Source organism: Podarcis vaucheri (genome assembly GCF_965113315.1).
Source record: "Podarcis vaucheri genome assembly, chromosome: 5".
NCBI lineage: Eukaryota > Metazoa > Chordata > Lepidosauria > Squamata > Lacertidae > Podarcis > Podarcis vaucheri.
The window spans coordinates 22,476,680-22,494,084 of NC_138763.1; the positions used below are offsets into that span (position 1 = coordinate 22,476,680).

General features: G+C 42.4%; 1 protein-coding gene across 6 annotated transcripts in view; it reads left to right on the plus strand.

Annotated features, from left to right (window-relative positions):
• VEPH1 (ventricular zone expressed PH domain containing 1) overlaps positions 1-17,405 on the plus strand; it is a 174,026-nt gene that overhangs the window by 3,102 nt on the left and 153,519 nt on the right. The window contains exon 1 of one of the 6 annotated variants that reach the window (XM_082224095.1): positions 6,447-6,615. The exons of the other annotated variants lie outside the window; for them this stretch is intronic. The gene's annotated coding sequence lies outside the window, so the exon portion shown is untranslated. Of the gene's footprint in view, positions 1-6,446; positions 6,616-17,405 lie in introns of those variants that run through there. 6 annotated transcript variants of the gene reach the window in all.

A 17,405-nucleotide genomic window follows, 5' to 3' on the forward strand; every position in this document is an offset into this window, starting at 1 on the left:
TCTGAAAAGTTGATCTGAAAAAGCCACTTGGCAGGTTTAGCCATAAAGCCACATATCACTTACCGGCTAGCTTGAGAAAAAGATACTTTCTGTGGATTGGCCTCAGTGGAGTTCTCCTAACTATTTTTGATGACACTAGTTCTAGTAGTAACCTCAGTGAGTGAGGAAACCAATGTTATCTGATGTTAGCGCAGGCTTTTCTGTTTCACCATGCATTGAGTTTTATAGTTCCTCAAACACTTTATAACAGTCTGTATCACAATCCAAAGTATTCATTAGCATCTTCTTTTAAGAATGGCTTTGATTGAGCATCCAGTTGTCTATACATTTGTCTATACAGTTGTCTATCCAGTTGAGAGCCAGTGTGGTGTAGTGGTTAAGAGCGATAGACTCGTAATCTGGTGAACCAGGTTCGCGTCTCCGCTCCTCCACATGCCGCTGCTGCAGTGGCGTAGTGTGGGTTGTCAGCACCCGGGGCAAGGCAAGTAATTTGCGCCCCCTAGCCCGTGGATTTGCGCCCCCTAACCCGTGGATTTGTGCCCCCTAACCCATGGATTTGCGCCCCCTAACCCTAACCCCCAGATGTTGCGCCCGGTGCACCCCCCACGCTACGCCACTGCGCTGCTGGGTGACCTTGGGCTAGTCACACTTCTGTGAAGTCTCTCAGCCCCACTCACCTCACAGAGTGTTTGTTGTGGGGGAGGAAGGGAAAGGAGAATGTTAGCCACTTTGAGACTCCTTCGGGTAGTGATAAAGCGGGATATCAAATCCAAACTCTTCTTCTTCTTCTACATCTGCAGGCATTGCACATCTTTTAAAATTAACATCAACATGTTAAATACATGTGCAAAGCTGCCTTCAGTTCTTATTAAAGAAATTCAATGCAACAGTAGTACTATATATTGCTTATTATGAATGAAGCAAGGCACCATCTAATAAATAGCTTTGCACTTACATACTACTGCCCTCTGCTGGACATCTGCTTTGTCAATACAGTACTGTACAGTGGTGCCTCGCAAGACGAAAATAATCCGTTCCGCGAGTCTCTTCGTCTAGCGGTTATTTCGTCTTGCGAAGCAACCCTATTAGCGGCTTAGCGGATTAGCGCTATTAGTGGCTTAGCGGCTATTAAAGGCTTAGCGGCTAAAAGGCTATTGGCGGCTTAGCAGCTTAGAAAAAGGGGGGAGCGGAAAAAAATCGGAACACGTCTTGCGAAGCAAGCCCATAGGGAAATTCGTCTTGCGAAGCAGCTCAAAAACGGAAAACCCTTTAGTCTAGCGGGTTTTCCGTCTTGCGAGGCATTCGTCTTGCGGGGCACCACTGTATACTGTACCTAGTAGCCTTGATGCCATCAGTGTGATGAATAACATCATGTGATAAATTACATTTACCATACACCACTAATTGCCTCGCCTGCAGTTTTCTCACTAATCTGTCTTCACTATGAGTTATTATAAAAGCCAGAGAAATGTTGGAGTGGCTCCAAATTTTTATTTTTAAAAAGCTGCTGTGCCATAACAGCGACAAGTTTAAGATGCAATGGCTCCAAAATAGCCTTGTTAAAACTAAAAGACCCTCATGAAGAAGGGGATGCATGCAATAAGTACATACCCATATCTTGCAGTTCCAAGACTCGCGATTTGGACCTTGCTTAATCTTGCACCTCTTACTGAAAACCTCTACCACTATCCCAAATCTGAAATGATGCCCAATTTTAAACTTTAAAATGTTGAAAGTTGTGAATGACTGACAGCAGATAGAGAATTTTGCCATTTTGATCTTCTGTTGACAATTGTTTCATTGAAGCATGTGGAATTGTACTCTGTAATAGGCTGCTGGTCCAGATAGACCTGGTTTGCTAAAGCTTTTACACAGCACAGTCAGAGATAAATCCCACTGAGTTCAATTATATTAATCCCCAGGTAAGTGTATAGACTTAACTAGCTGAGCAAGATGACACTGTCTCTTTAGTTCATTCAGAATGCTCAATGTCTGTTTCCCCAAAGCCTGGTTTCTGAAACCACGTACGGTGGTGCCTCGCAAGACGAAAAGAATCCGTTCTGTGATTCTCTTCGTCTAGCGGTTTTTTTCGTCTTGCGAAGCAAGCCCATTGAAGGATTAGCGGATTAGCGCTATTAGAGGCTTTTAGCGGCTTATCTGCTGATCGGATCAGCTGATAAGCGGCTTAGCTCTATTAGCGCTATTAGCGGCTTTTAGCTGCTTTTAGCGGCTTATCTGCTGATCGGATCAGCTGATAAGCGGCTTAGCGCTATTAGCTGCTTTTAGCGGCTTTTAGTGGCTTATCTGCTGATCGGATCAGCTGATTAGCGGCTTAGCGGCTTAGAAAAAGGGGGGAAGGGGGAAAAACCAGCAGGAACTCGCAAGACATTGTCGTCTTGCGAAGCAAGCCCATAGGAGATTTGTTTTGCGAAGCACCTCCAAAACGGAAAACTCTTTCCTCTAGCGAGTTTTCCGTCTTGCGAGGCATTCATCTTGAGGGGCACCACTGTATCATAGTATATGATATGATCTGATGTGAGTCACCCTACAAGTACTATAGCATTCATGGCTGAACGCAGCTGTGATTGGGGGTAGGGAACATGCCTGTTTGGGAATGGTAAATGCACTGAAAGAATGTATTAAATGAATCAGGTCCTTAACCACCTGCAAAGTTTCAGAAGACATTACTGAGAAGAAGTTTTCATGAACAGAAACTTACTTCGTGGGCCACTTAATATTCAGTTTCTAAAACCAGTGAGCTGGCCACAGTTGTATTACGAGTAAGAATCATATGTGGACTATATAACATGGATTGTGGGAAGGTGGTGACTGCCCCTAAATGGTATCTTGCAGCGCATGTGTATGTATGCTTACTGAGAAGTAAGTTACATTGAATTTGGTGGCACTTACCCTTAGGTAAGTGGGTGGAAGATTACAGCTTTAGGGGGGACATCACCTTGCCAACAAAGGTCCATATAGTTAAAGCTATGGTTTTCCCAGTGGTGATGTATGGAGGTGAGAGCTGAACCATAAAGAAGGCTGATCACAGAAGAATTGATGCTTCTGAATTATGGTGCTGGAGGAGACTCTTGAGAGTCCCATGGACCGCAAGAAGATCAAACCTATCCATTCTTAAGGAAATCAGCCCTGAGTGCTCACTGGAAGGACAGATCCTGAAGCTGAGGCTCCAATACTTTGGCCACCTCACGAGAAGAGAAGACTCCCTGGAAAAGACCGTGATGTTGGGAAAGATGGAGGGCACAAGGAGAAGGGGACAACAGAGGACGAGATGGTTGGACACTGTTCTTGAAGCTACCAGCATGAGTTTGACCAAACTGCGGGAGGCAGTGGAAGACAGGAGGGCCTGGTGTGCTCTGGTCCATGGGGTCACAAAGAGTCGGAAACGACTAAATGACTAAACAACAAGTTAGTCTGGACATGAGGAGGAAGCTCCCCTGGGCAAGAAGTATGGAGGGGAGAGAGGGGATCAGGAATGGGTAACACCTTCCTCAGGGGTAACTGAAGTAGTGAGGTAGTTACCCCACACTGCCTGTTGTTGTTGTTCGCTTAAAGTGGCAATCTCTGAATCCCCTTATACCATTGGTTACTTCCACATTATGTCACAGCAAGTCCAGAAATCATGAATGTGCTGTATGAAAACTGCGAAAAAAACAACAACCCTGTTTTATAGAGAGAGGAGAATTACACAAACTCTGTTGTCTGTCCTATTCTGTTAGAATGCAAAACACAACTGAAATTGGAATAGCTCGCTAGCAACCACAGTAAGGCAATGGATACTAAGCTCACCTCTGAAAACTGCTTGGCAATTTAACACTCCAGCCTGAAATCCATTGTGTGGAAGGACATTCTATCAAAACCAATAGCATTATTTCTATTTACTACATCAATATAATCCTCAACTTTGCCTTCCTACCTACTATGGAGCTCTAGCAGTGGTTAAATACTGAACCACCTCAGTCTCTTGAAGAAGCAGTCAAACATTTGAGATCCAAAGTATAAAGGAAAATGCAAAGTGTCTACTGGAATAATTTATTCATCTCTCTCCAATTGTTGGGGTGCTTCTGTCCTATGAACAAACAGATGGCTTTTATCTATGTATCCAGCCAGACTCTTTTACTAATGCTAAGTCCCCTTATAAATAAAAATAAATTAGCATTTATTGAGATTTTATTAGAATGCTACGAGTTGAGAATCCTTTTGTGACATCTTTGAACACATTTGGAATCAGGAGTTGCTATTGCTCCCGGTAAACCCAAAGTAAAAAGTGACTTAAATTATCTTCTTTACTTCAATAGTTCCCACAGTTTGTTTAGGAGATCCACCCATACAATTTTGCTTCTCTTCTCTCTCTCGCCCCCCCATGTTTAATAATAGAAGGGTTGTCTGATCTAAAGATAAGAAAGTATAAGAGGAGAGAGCAGGGGTCCTAGCATTGCCCATCAATAAACGATCACCTGGACAGCAGACTGCAAGCCTGCGTTTACACCATACATTTAAAGCACACACATCAAAGAATATTGGGAACTGTACAGTACTTGGTTAAACGTGCTGGGAATTGTAGCACTGATGGGAGTAAACTACAGTTCCCAAGATTCTATGATGATTCAGAACAGAAGCTGACTTCCAGGCAGACACAGCTGATCAAATTCAAATATGGTAGCAGATAGTTTTCAGTAAAGCTAACCGAGGCACTTCACATAGTGTCCATGATACTAAGGAATTCTGTAAGCTCATGGTCTGAAAGATTAGCATGGCATTTTTGAAATGAATTATCAAAAGCTTGGGGGACGTGTTTTGTTCTGGTTTAATTACTGCCCAGTCAATTGCTTACTGTTGTCTTTGGCAGTGAAGCAGATTTGCTTGGCACTGTTAAATTTCCTGATTACTTGTTCAAACCTCATCTGTGTTGTTTGGAAAGCGCATGCCCTACTACTTGCTACTCGCACAATTACTCAAGGAGCTAGAGTTGTGAATGAAATAGTTTTTTTCATAACTGAAAATCGTTGGGTTTTATTTTCCCTTTCCATTCATTCACTGGAAATCTGGATACTAACACGTTTTTTAAAGTACATGAGCAGTGAGTCAGTGCCGCTACTAGAAATGGCTTCCAGTTTTCTTGTGCCTCTGCAGTTAGTAAATCTATAGAGTAAATGGATACAGTAAATGGATTTTAAACTGCAGGGAAGGATGGGGAAAGGAAAGGGAATCAGAAAAGGCCCTTAATTGCTAGTGGGCATGGAGAGGAGGCACAGTCAAAGGCAGATGGAAAACATGAGCAGTCCTCTAAACAACATCTGCATGATGGACCCAAAGCCATCCTTAAGGACCCCACCCAGGTCCAGAAGTGAGCTCAACAAAGTTATTCAAAAATAGAGGCCAATCTAGGTTTTTACCAGGCCTATTAGACCCAGACTGCCTTTAATTATAATGAGTTTTTAGGGAAACTGCATAGAAGCTGCCATGGAATGGGTGTAGAGTAATGTGGAACAACAACTCCAAATTCAGCATATTCAGGAACTCATCAACTGGCCAAGGTTCAGCCTGAGCTCCATCTAAACCAGTGTTCTACACGGCAGCTATTTTCATTCATTCTGTTTGAATGAAGTCATGTTATTTTTTGTAACGTGAGTTACGTTTAATAAATATGAAAAGTGGGATACAACATTACGTATTTATGGAGATGATTTGGTTCACCTGCCATGCAATAGCAAAATGAATAATACATAATTCTGAAATTATGAGCTTCTTGCAACTTTGATGTATTTTTTAAACAGACAAAATGTGAATAGTGCTGCAATTCTGTGTATGCTGATAGCTAAACTGATAGTTCCCCCAAACCTGTTGTTCAAGCCCTGTTGTTCATATTATAGTTACCATCATCTCAGCTATTCTGTAGTTCTAAGTTTTCTTTATTAGTGTGGGCCCTAAGTAGCTGTGTCAAAATCTAAACCTTATGGGTGCCTTCTCCAGGGTATCAGTGGTCAACTGTTGTTGTACAGCAGGCAGAAGTTACTGCTCTGGTCTATTGGGTAAGCAAGGCTAAGGGCCAAACTCCCAGCATCTACAGCAAACTTGGTTAATCCTTGCTCCCAACTGTGGGGTGGTGGTATTCCATATTACTAATACCCTCTGTGCCTGAAGCTGGTTTCGAGACCTGAAAATGTACTGTCCCAGGTAGTCCACCAAGACAAGTCTAGCTGAATTGAAGCTCCCAATTCACTCCCAAGTCAGTGGCAGTCTGCTTCCACCCAAACAGAGCACTTTATGCAAGACACCAGGGTAGACAATGGAAGGTCTAGGTCTTGAACCAACATATTCAACCAATAAAGTTTTTTTCTTCTTAACATTAGGGCACATCTTTCTCTTGTATTATTAAAAAAAAGATTCTCAAAGTCATTATATTTTTAATTAAGGCTATTTTTTAATGCACCGTAATTCTTTTCTTATCAAGTGACTCTAAGAAGAGCACTGCCAAATCAAACCAACAGTCCATTTCATCCAATACTCTTTCCTACAGATGCTAACCAGATGTCACCAAGAAGCCCACAAGCAGAGCTTGGAAGGCAACAATATAAGGACTGGGGGGAAGAAAAGGTATTTGTGGCTACTGGTTGACCTGGATTTTGGAACATCATTCCAGTGGCGGGCAGCAGGCAGGGGCACACGTCCTGGGGGTGTGGCGGGTTGGGGGGTCAGCCGTGATGGCACCCCACCAGGAATGCGCTGCCGGGGGCGGGGCGCTCCCCCCGCACTCCTCTTCCTCCACCAGTGCATCATTCCTGTGATGTAGCGAACTAATTGTATCCATGATATTTGCCAGGGGAAGCCCTGAACACGATGAGAGGGTGATTACGTGTCCTATAGTGACTTCCAGGGCACTGCACCATGTTTTTGATCTACAATAAAGGTTTGTGATGAGTTTGCACATTTCAAAAGTAAGATTAAACTTGGCTAGAGTACCATTTATCTTTTAAAGTGTTAATCTGATTTATCTCCATTTTGCGATCTCTCTCCCTAATGTACTTGACAGCAAAATTCAATCGTTTTTACTACTGAGCTGGGCTGAAAGGCCAGTGCTCAATTTTCTGCTTCTCAATTTTTATGCAATGTGTATGCTTGGGCACTTGATAAATTCAAACCTTGGGGACAGCGCTACCAAGTTATATTGTGAACGCAAAGGACTATCTGTTGACTTATATAATAGAGATTATTGGTTTAAATTTTTTAACCTTATGAGGAAAAAAATTGATCCTCCACAATATATTGTAGAAGTTTAGTGAGTCTTTTTTCTGTTCAGGTGCTTACTAGAAGTTGTGTATCATTTTAAAATAATGGTCTCTTTCTTGGGAGATAATATTGAACTAACTTGGTTTTTTTTATTGAATAGCAGAGTAATGAGACACAGGATAAAGATAGCATGGGAGGACTGTAATAACCAGTATGGCCAGGATCCAGAGATCTTCTGCCATTTCCAGTAGCCCGTCATTTGCTGCTTGTTCTACTGCCTCACTGTAATTTTAAATAAAAGCTCAGGGTTTCCCCACCTTACTACCTAATAATGTGATTAAGATACTTGTAAAATGTTATCATATTTGATTAATTTTGATAGGGACTGGAGAGCTGGAACTTTGTGAATGCAACCTAGATTTCTGATCCAGCATATCTAAAATGTCTTAGTTAACAACATCAAAAATCAGCAAGTGGTGGCAATTCATGATCTGTGGTGTGTTTCAGTGTACTAAAAGAGTAAGCCTGGAGTAAGGTGTTCTCATGCTAATCTGGTTTTCCAGTGTTCGGGGTGAGGGAGAACTGGAGTGAGGAAAGGTGTAAAAACTCCATAAAAGGCCTCTCAGTTAAGTCACAATGTGTTAGCGAAACATTTGGCGAATCATAAATCATAGGTATCATAGTTCGTAGCCTTGTGACCTGACTCTGATTTTTGCGGTGGCAGCAACATAAAGAAACCTTCTTGAGATTCCTACTGCCTAAAACAATGATTACAACTAAGATGTGTTTTTATGCACTTTTAATCCTCCCGCTGTATTTAACGCACATGTTCTCCAAATTTGAACTATTTCATTATTAGAAATTAAGGATATTCTTGAATTTAGGGGGCTTGCAAAAATCATTGCACCCTTAACACTATTATTTTAGTTGTTGGTCCTCAAGATCTACATTGTTACATGGGGGTTCTTCCAAGGCAAATTTCAACAGTCAGTCTGAAAAGGCCCAGCACTGAAAAAATAAATCAAAATTAAATTCTGAAATAGTATAAAATCCTTAATTTTATAAATCAGCTCTGTGGATTATGACAATTCCTCTCACTTCTGATTCCCACGTGGTGGGCCAAGATCTTTGTATACAAGACGACAGACAGATGAAGAAAAGTATTGTTTGCCCTTGTTCCAATCCCATATCCCCTTTTTCGTAATAGGTATGTAAGAAGCTGCCACATATCAGATCTATGTCTCAGTCTATTTGCTCATCTAGCCCAGTGTTGTCTAACAGGCAAATGTTTTCTAGAATCTTTCCCATAACTTTTAATGCCTGGGACTTGCATGCAGAATAGGTGTTCTATGCTGAGGCTGAGCTTTTGAGACCTTTTCTTGGCATTCAGAGTGCAATATCTGAATCAGAAATAATCAGGCATTAGTTATACAGCAGAAGTACTTTTCTCTTAACGTTGAATTAAACTGTACTGCTTACCTTAGTCATACTTGGGAAGTATTTGCTCAAGGCAGGTGGTCTTCAGTGCAACTCCTGAAGCTTTTAAAATACAGTATAATAAGAAAAGTATGCAACATTTTGCCAGCTGAACTGGTCAGGTACTCTCAAATGGCACGTCCAACCATGCCTCATACTTCTGTGAGTTCAAAGCATCACCTAGGAGCTCAGCAGCTCAGTAATGCTCTTCAATTAGCACAGAGTGCTCCAGAGTTCATCAAGTATGCAACTCAATTAGCAAAGCTCCCTGGATTGGTAACAATAGTGACATGAAATGCAGTTCTCCAGGCCAATAAAATATGCAGCTCAATTAGCAATCCATGCAGGTTGAAAATTAAAATATGTAACTTGATCTTCCAACTAGAAGATGGATGACTAGTTAAATTTTCAGCCTATCCGTTAACAACAGTTGTCGTATTTGTATGATGGGGATGAGAAATACCAACCGTGATACTTGCTCAGTTTTACCATTCCTTTGCTGATCTGTGCGCCCCTGGCTTACTGAGAATTGATCTACACTTTGCATGGAATCAGGTGGTAGAATTCTGGATAGTACCACTTCAAATTGCAGGTGGGGAATTATATTTTTAAATTATAGTTGTGAATTGTGATTTTCTGTTTTACTCATGGTTATTGTACATAGGTGTGTTACAGGCAGCGGCTAACATAATCAACCAATATATACCTTTAAAAAAATGTTTTCTCACGGAAAAAAATGTTAACATGTCAGAGATTATTCGTGTTAATTTACTATGAGCAGGGAACATAGGAAGCTGCCTATTGCATTGGTCTATTTAGCTCACTGTTGATTGGCAGTAGCTCTCCAGAGTTTCAGACAGAAGCCTTTCTCAGTCCTGCTTGCAAATGTCAGGGTTTGAACCTGGGACCTTCTGCATGGAAAAGAGATGTTCCACCATAGGCATGCACAACACATTTCATTAGGGTGTGCATCCAGGCGATTTTTATTTTTTATTTTGCAAATATTTATTGAATGTTCATGCTCAATACTAAATGACACTATTTTTAATTCATCAAACAAACTAAATAAATTGAAACTTTTGAAACTAACAACTAAACTAAGAAACATAAAAAATGAGATACAAAATATCATTTGTTGCTGCAGTGATAATCAGGCATATGCAAAGAGACAGTCAATTTTCATGATCTTTATCTTTAACCAGATAGTGAGCTAACCGAGATTGACCAAAGCAGATGAAGGTTTCTTCATCTTCCTGTCCTAGAGAGTCTCCACAAAAGGTGGTGAGCTTGGTGGGTGGTGGAAGAAGGGAGAGACAGGGTCATGAGACAGAGACAGATGCAGGCAGAAGAAAAAGGCTGGAATGGATCTGCAGTGTCTGCCTGTGTCTGTCTTTAGAAGCAGTGGTGGGGTGATTGGCACTGGAGGAGTCCCTCCTCCATTGCTGCTGCCATTGGAACCAGTCACCCCATGGCCACCGCCACTTCCAGATACAGAAACACACAGACACTGCAGATCCATTCAGGATCCATCCAGGTGTTTTTCTTCTGCCAGTATCTCTGTCTGCTTGCTTTCTTCCCTACTGCCACTTCTCACGGAAGCTGAGCGAGCCAGGTGTCTAATCTGTTGATATTGCAGAGTCTTTTGCACAACGGAATGATGAACAGTACGTGCCACATGCTTAAAGTTGCTTTATTTTCAGTTCAAAGTGGAGAAATTACAAACATGCATCTTGCCTCTGCGGGAGCAGAGAAGCAACAGTCCTTCTCCTCGGAAAGAAGAACACCGAGAGAACAGTGAAAAACAGGAAACCAGTGTACGTCACATCCAGCTTCCCATTCCCGTGGGAAAACCCAACAGTACTCTAACTGTGGAATGTAAACATTGTCTTGTGACAAGCACTTCGCTGCACAGTGAAGGAAGCAGAAACCAACATCCTCCCCCTTTCTGTGAACATCACTGGGCAGCGTGTTCGTACAATATCAGTACAAACCCAACTTTTGTACATAGGTACAGTGTTGATCCCTTGATACAACCTTGGACAATACATCAGCAGGAATTTCATTACCTGGCATATAGGACACCGTTACGAGTCCCTTCTGAATATGTTCCCTAGCATGTTGCAACTTCAATTGCAAGTGCTTCGTGCTTTGCTTACAACCTTCCGAATTCAGCAAAGCCAAACATGCTTTGTTGTCCTGGTAAACCTGGATTGGACATTTGACAGGAATTCTCATGTCTTTGCACAATTGTAACAACCATTCACAATCCTTAAGTGAATAAGACAGTGCATTCAGTTCAGCTTCACAAGTACTTAAGCTAATTGTTGTTTGCTTCTTGCATGACCAATCAAATAGACCCTGATTGTACATGTAGCAAACTCCAGACGTACTTTTCCTGTCTGCAGTGTCACTTCCAAAACTTGCATCTGCAAAAATCTCAAGACCACCAGACTTCTGATTGTTAAATCTCAGTCTGTAATGCATAGTGCCTTTCAAATAGCGTGCTATGCGTTTCAGAGCTTTCCAATCCTTAACAGTAGGATTGTTGACTTGTCTGCTTAGCAAATTACAGCTAACAGCAATGTCAGGTCTTGAACATCTGGCAATGAAGTTTAGCTTGCCTAGCACACTTCTGTACAGTGTAGTGTCAGAAAATGCTTCTTCAGTGTCTTCTACCTGATAACCTGTTGTCATCGGTGTGTCTACAGGGTTAGCATCCATCAGGTTCAGTTTGCTTAACACATCAGCAATTTTCCGTGATTGGTGTACTAGAATGTTACCACTTTGATCTTTCTCTATCTCCAGAGATAGGTAGTTGTTTACCTCACCAAGATCTTTCATGTCAAAGTGCTCTTTCAGTTGCGCTAGGGCGTTATTGTACATTGTGACATCTTTCCAAAAGAATAAAATATCATCAACATAAAACAAACAATACAGCTTCTTTTGCCCCTCCTCTTTGACAAACACACATGGATCAGCTTTCCCTTGCTGAAAACCTAGAGAAAACAATGCTTCAGTGAGTTTTGTGTGCCAGCACCGTGCACTTTGTTTGAGACCATAAAGGGACTTCTTTAGAGCACAAACAAATCCCTGTTTTACCTGTACGCCATCAGGTGGAAGCATATATAGTGATTCACCTAGAGATCCGTACAAAAACGCTGTATTCACATCGTGGTGACTAATGTGTAGATTCTCCTCTGCAGCTAGCTTGAGCATAAGCCTAATGCTCTCATACCTCACTGTGGGTGAGTAGGTCTCGTGATAGTCTTCACCTGGTACCTGTGCAAAACCTCTGGCTACCAATCTGGCTTTGTGTCTGACTATCTTGCCATTTTGATCAGTCTTCGCTTTGAAGACCTATTTGCTTCCAAGCAGTTTCATTCCTGGAACTACTGGAACTAGCTCCCAAGTTTTGTTCTTTTCTAAGGAATCAAGCTCAGCCTTCATTGCATTTAACCATGGCTCAGCTTCCTTAGAATCCAAACTCTGGATTTCTTGGAAACTTGAAGGTTCAAATATCTTCTTGGAGCTTTTAACAGCTGCTACTGCTGTCTTAGCATATTCATCAGCAAATCTCTTTGGAGGTCTGCCTTTTGTGGCTCTTTGTGACCTGCGAATTAGCCTTTGGTCTTCAACACTCTCCTCTTCCTTCTTAGGAGAAAAGTGGCCTATTGTGAACAATGGTTCTTCCAATTCCTGATCAGAGCTTTCAGAGGGTCGCATAGAGGCTTTCGCACTCATGAAATCCTCTGAATTATCCGATTCAGTTTCAGACTCAGAATCAGAACCTTCATCAGTGGGTGTGGGTTGTTGTTGCTTATCCTCAGTCTCATCACTGTCATCAGGATAACATTGAAAAATTCCCACATTCTCCCCCCACTTGGCATTGTACTCAACACTTCTTGTGAGCCTAATTGTCTTAGAGTCAGTCATCATTATTCTGTAAGAACCTTTCTGATAACCTAGAAAGATACCATGCAAACCACGTTTGCCTAACTTGGAGCTTTGTGGTGAGTGAATCCACATGTCAGAACCAAATATTTTCATGTGTTTGATGTATGGTTTCTTGCCAAACATCTTCTCATACGGGGTACAACCAATCGCTGAAGATAACCTGCGATTGTAACTGTAAATAAAACACGAGAGAGCTTCGGCCCAATAACTCTCTGGAAGATTGGCATCATGCAGCAAGGTTTTTAACCCTTGAAGCAATGTCTGATTTGCCCTTTCGCAAAGTCCATTCTGCCATGGCGAGTGAGGACTGGACAAATCGTGTTGAATTCCTTTCTCAGTCAGAAAAGCTTCAAACTGCTGAGAAGTGAATTCTCCCCCGCGATCTGTGAAAAGAGTTTTTATCTTCTTACCATGCACATTTTCCAACCAAGCACAGAATTCCTTGAACCTTGGAAAAGCCTCTGATTTCTGCTTGAGATTGTACACATAAATATACCTGGAAAATGCATCAATGAGAACCATGAAGAACCTATTGCCACCCAAAGAGGGCGATAGTGGACCAACTAAATCAGCATGAACAACCTGGTATGGTTCTGTAGCTTGCCTACTAGACACCTTACCTTTCGCAGCCATTTTCACCTTGTTTGCTGCGCATGCCTTGCACTTCATGTGGTACCTGCAGGGTTTAATAGTCATACCTTCAACCAAGGCAGGCATTTTAGATACTGCCTCAAAATGCAAATGACCAAATTTCCTGTGAAAATCATGAATACATCCTGCATGCAAACTTTTGTTAGAACCTGCAATGCAACAAGTCTCATTCTGCACAACATCATCATAATACAAAACAAACAAACGATCAACACATTCAGCATGCAATACATAATCGTCTTTCTTTGTGATGGTGCATTTCTTGTTCTTGAAGGAAACGTCAATGTTGCGTTCATTCAGCTGCATCACACTTAGAAGATTGTGTGTGGCATCTGGAACATAAAGTACATCCTGTATCGATAAGTCCAAACTGTGAAGAACAACAGTTCCGTAGCCTTCACTGGGGATCGTGTGATCATCCGCCTGGTGAATCGCACCTTCCTGCGGTGTAAAAGACACGAACAGTCTCTTATCGTTGCACATGTGGTGGGTAGCTGCTGAATCAACAACGAAGAAAGATCTAGACGTCTTCTGGACCTTTGCGACGTTTGGAGTGAAGCGTGAGACCATTGCCTTGTGCTGCGTTGTCCTGGACACCGGACCTTTGCCTTTGCTTTGGCCTTTTCCACGCAATGAACTTCCGCTGTGCTGCTCTGTCTTGGCCTTGGGATATCTGCATTCCCTCTTCATATGGCCTAGACGTCCACACGAGTAGCATTTCACTGCCTTCAAAGCTTTGGCGCCCTCTGGTGGTTCCACTGCACTCTGGGATGACGTCTGTGAAGACTCCCCCTTATCCATGCAGCTAGCACCCCGGCGATCTGCTTCATTCTGGATCACGGCAGTAACATAGGCTACTGTGAGCTGAGCAGTTGGTTGAACAGCAATCTGAGTGGCAACGGACTCCCAACTTGGTCCCAAAGAATGTAGTATCATGAAGGAATACACAGCCTCTGGAAAGGTGAGTCCTCTCTGTTGCAGCTCGTGTCTCAGATTCTGCATCTCCATCAGGTGTTTACGCACATCCCCACCTTCAGCAAGAGCCATATCATGCAGCTTGGCATAGTAGTACATTGAGGAACCAGCTTCTGTCCTCAAGTGAGCTTCTCTTAAAGTATTCCAAATTTCTCTGGCTGTGGTCTTTCCACGCAACAGACAGAGCTCTTCTGGGGATACTATCAATGTAAGTGTTCCCCGTGCTTTGGAATCCTTAGCAGTCCATTCAGCTGTAATTGGAGCTGGGGGGTTGTCTGTAATAACATTAAACAGACCTTCTTTCCGCAGAATTGCCTCTGCATAAAGTACCCACTCCGTGTAATTTTTCTTATTGAGCTTAGGAATCCCAAAAACTTCAACCAGCTTTGCTTCAGCCATCTCCGCTGCTTTAATCAAGCTGCGTCACTGTACAACTTCCAAAAGCACTTGTGAAAAGTACTTTCGCTTTTCCAGGCATCCAAGCTTGTGAGCTTGTGCCATTGCCTATATCGCGGCAAAACAGCTTTTAAAAGTTCAAAGTCCAGCCATAAAGCCATAAATTAGAAACTGGCAGGCTGCTCTGGAGCATGAGCACATACCTTCATCAATCAAACTTGACGCGCAGAGCAGATAACGCGATCCGTTCCTCTGTACCTCTGCCGGCATTCCGACTCGGCTGCTGGAGTCTTTAATCTTCAGTTTGATTTACGTCTTTCTGGGCCCGGAACCAAAATGTTGATATTGCAGAGTCTTTTGCACAACGGAATGATGAACAGTACGTGCCACATGCTTAAAGTTGCTTTATTTTCAGTTCAAAGTGGAGAAATTACAAACATGCATCTTGCCTCTGCGGGAGCAGAGAAGCAACAGTCCTTCTCCTCGGAAAGAAGAACACCGAGAGAACAGTGAAAAACAGGAAACCAGTGTACGTCACATCCAGCTTCCCATTCCCGTGGGAAAACCCAACAGTACTCTGACTGTGGAATGTAAACATTGTCTTGTGACAAGCACTTCGCTGCACAGTGAAGGAAGCAGAAACCAACATAATCATAGCTGTCAACTGTCCCTTATTTGGCGGGAAACTCCCTTATCCCAGCGCCGTTTCCCGTCCCTTACTGATGATGTCCTTTCCTGTCCCTTACTGATGATGTCCCTTAAATTTCCCAGGTTTCAAAGGAAACAGCTCCTCTCCCTCCCTCCCTGCCGGCCAGGGAGGCTCCAACTGTGGCAGGGGGTTGGACTCGATGGCCCTTGTGGTCTATTCCAACTCTATGATTCTATGATTCTATGTGTTGCTTGGCTGTGTTGCTCACCCAATAAGGAGTCTAAGAACAACTGGGGGGTGGAGCTTGCATGCCTTGTGCCGATCAAATCGGCTGCGTTGCCTGGGGACTCGCCTTTGCTCAGCGCTTCCCAGCAGAGAGGTGACGGTGGTTTTCCTTGCTGCATCCTCTTTGCTGGGTTGCTGCGCTGTGGGAACCACCGCTTGAGGCTTCGTTTGGCTGCTGGCTGGGCTTTCTGCCTTTGGCTTGGAGGGGCTAAAAAGTTGAACATACCTGTCTGTGCTTGGAATCGGATGGATACGTCATCAGCGGCCCACTCACCCTTGCCGGGGAAAAGGTCTGTCTGGAGCGGGGGCACATGGTGTGGGAAAAGGAAAGGAGCTGGTTCAGTACAATGGCGGGCGGCGATCTTGTGGGAGGTGGGGCTTTTGGATTTGTTTTGGAGGTTTCTTCAATTGACTGTTAAGGGGGAAAGGAAAGGAGCTGGTTGACTAAAATACCTTATTTTGGCTGCTGGTCCCTTATTTTCAAATCTGTTAGCTATGTGTCTAATGCATACTCACCCCTTTTCACGATCCCCAAACAGACCTGTTCAGAGAGGAAACCTGGCACATCTGGTGCACATACCTGTATGCTCCACCACATCACCTGCAGTCTGAAATGGTGCAGTTTGGATTCCCACCACAACTATACATAATGTGGACAACAGTAAATTTTGAATAAAAAAAATGACTCAGTTGAGGAATGGAGGAATGTGGTTGTACAAGAAGGTGGCTTGGAACGTCATCTTGGAACTTCAAAACTTACCATCAGAAATCATCCCTCTGACTCCCACAATTTCAGAACATTGTTTAGTCCCCTGTGTCTTGCTGAATTGACATTCTGTATGATTTAGAGACTTGCCCGTTAGAATTCAGGGTCCAGGAATATCTTGACGTATGGGAGCCCATGTCAGCAGTGCCGTTTTTGCTGTTTCCCCATAAAAATAGCTCAAAACCAATATGTTTTGGCGTTTTTGCTAAATTTCCTACTTTGTCAATGGGCTACATCTCAACTAAAAATCAACTTGAGGCAACCCTTTTAAGATTTGGCTAGGCTATAATCAGTGCTTTTTTCTGGGAGGACGCAGAGATACACATACCCCTAAACATTTTGTGGACTTAAGTTTGGTCTCATTGAGGGGCAATATTTCAATATGAGTAGGAAAATGAGAGTACCCCTAAACATATTTTTTTGGGGGGAGCACTGGCTATAGTCTGGTGTATACATTTTCTTTTGTAATGTGATTTCATTTATTTGTTTGGTTTGGCCCTAATGCAAAGAGACCCAGTCCTGGTCTTGTGTGTTATCTTATAATCTTATATCTGATGGCATGTATCAATGTGTGGTGTTTTTTCTTTCTTTCAAGATTATATGTTTCCAGTATGATTTCCTACTTATATGAAATCAACAGAGCTTATTTTTAAAATTAAAACATTCAATTGATAGACCATAATGGTTAATTATTTACAAGCAAGTTTCAGTTTAAAATGAAATTGTAAGTGTCAGCATTATCATTATTAAAATTAAAATGCATTCTTTGAGAAGTAGTTAACATACCTCATTTAGTTTAAGTGTCATGAATACTAAAACGTTTTTCTCCCTATCAGTACATAATTACATCTAGGTAAAATAGTTTCTCTATTTCAGCCCTAGGACAGTAAATGCAACACTGCAACTCTCTATAGAAGAACAAATAGAGTTGCAAGTGTTTAATAATTTTCCTTGCTCTTTTCTGCACCTTTTCTAATTTTGTGGTATCCTTTCTGAGATTATCAA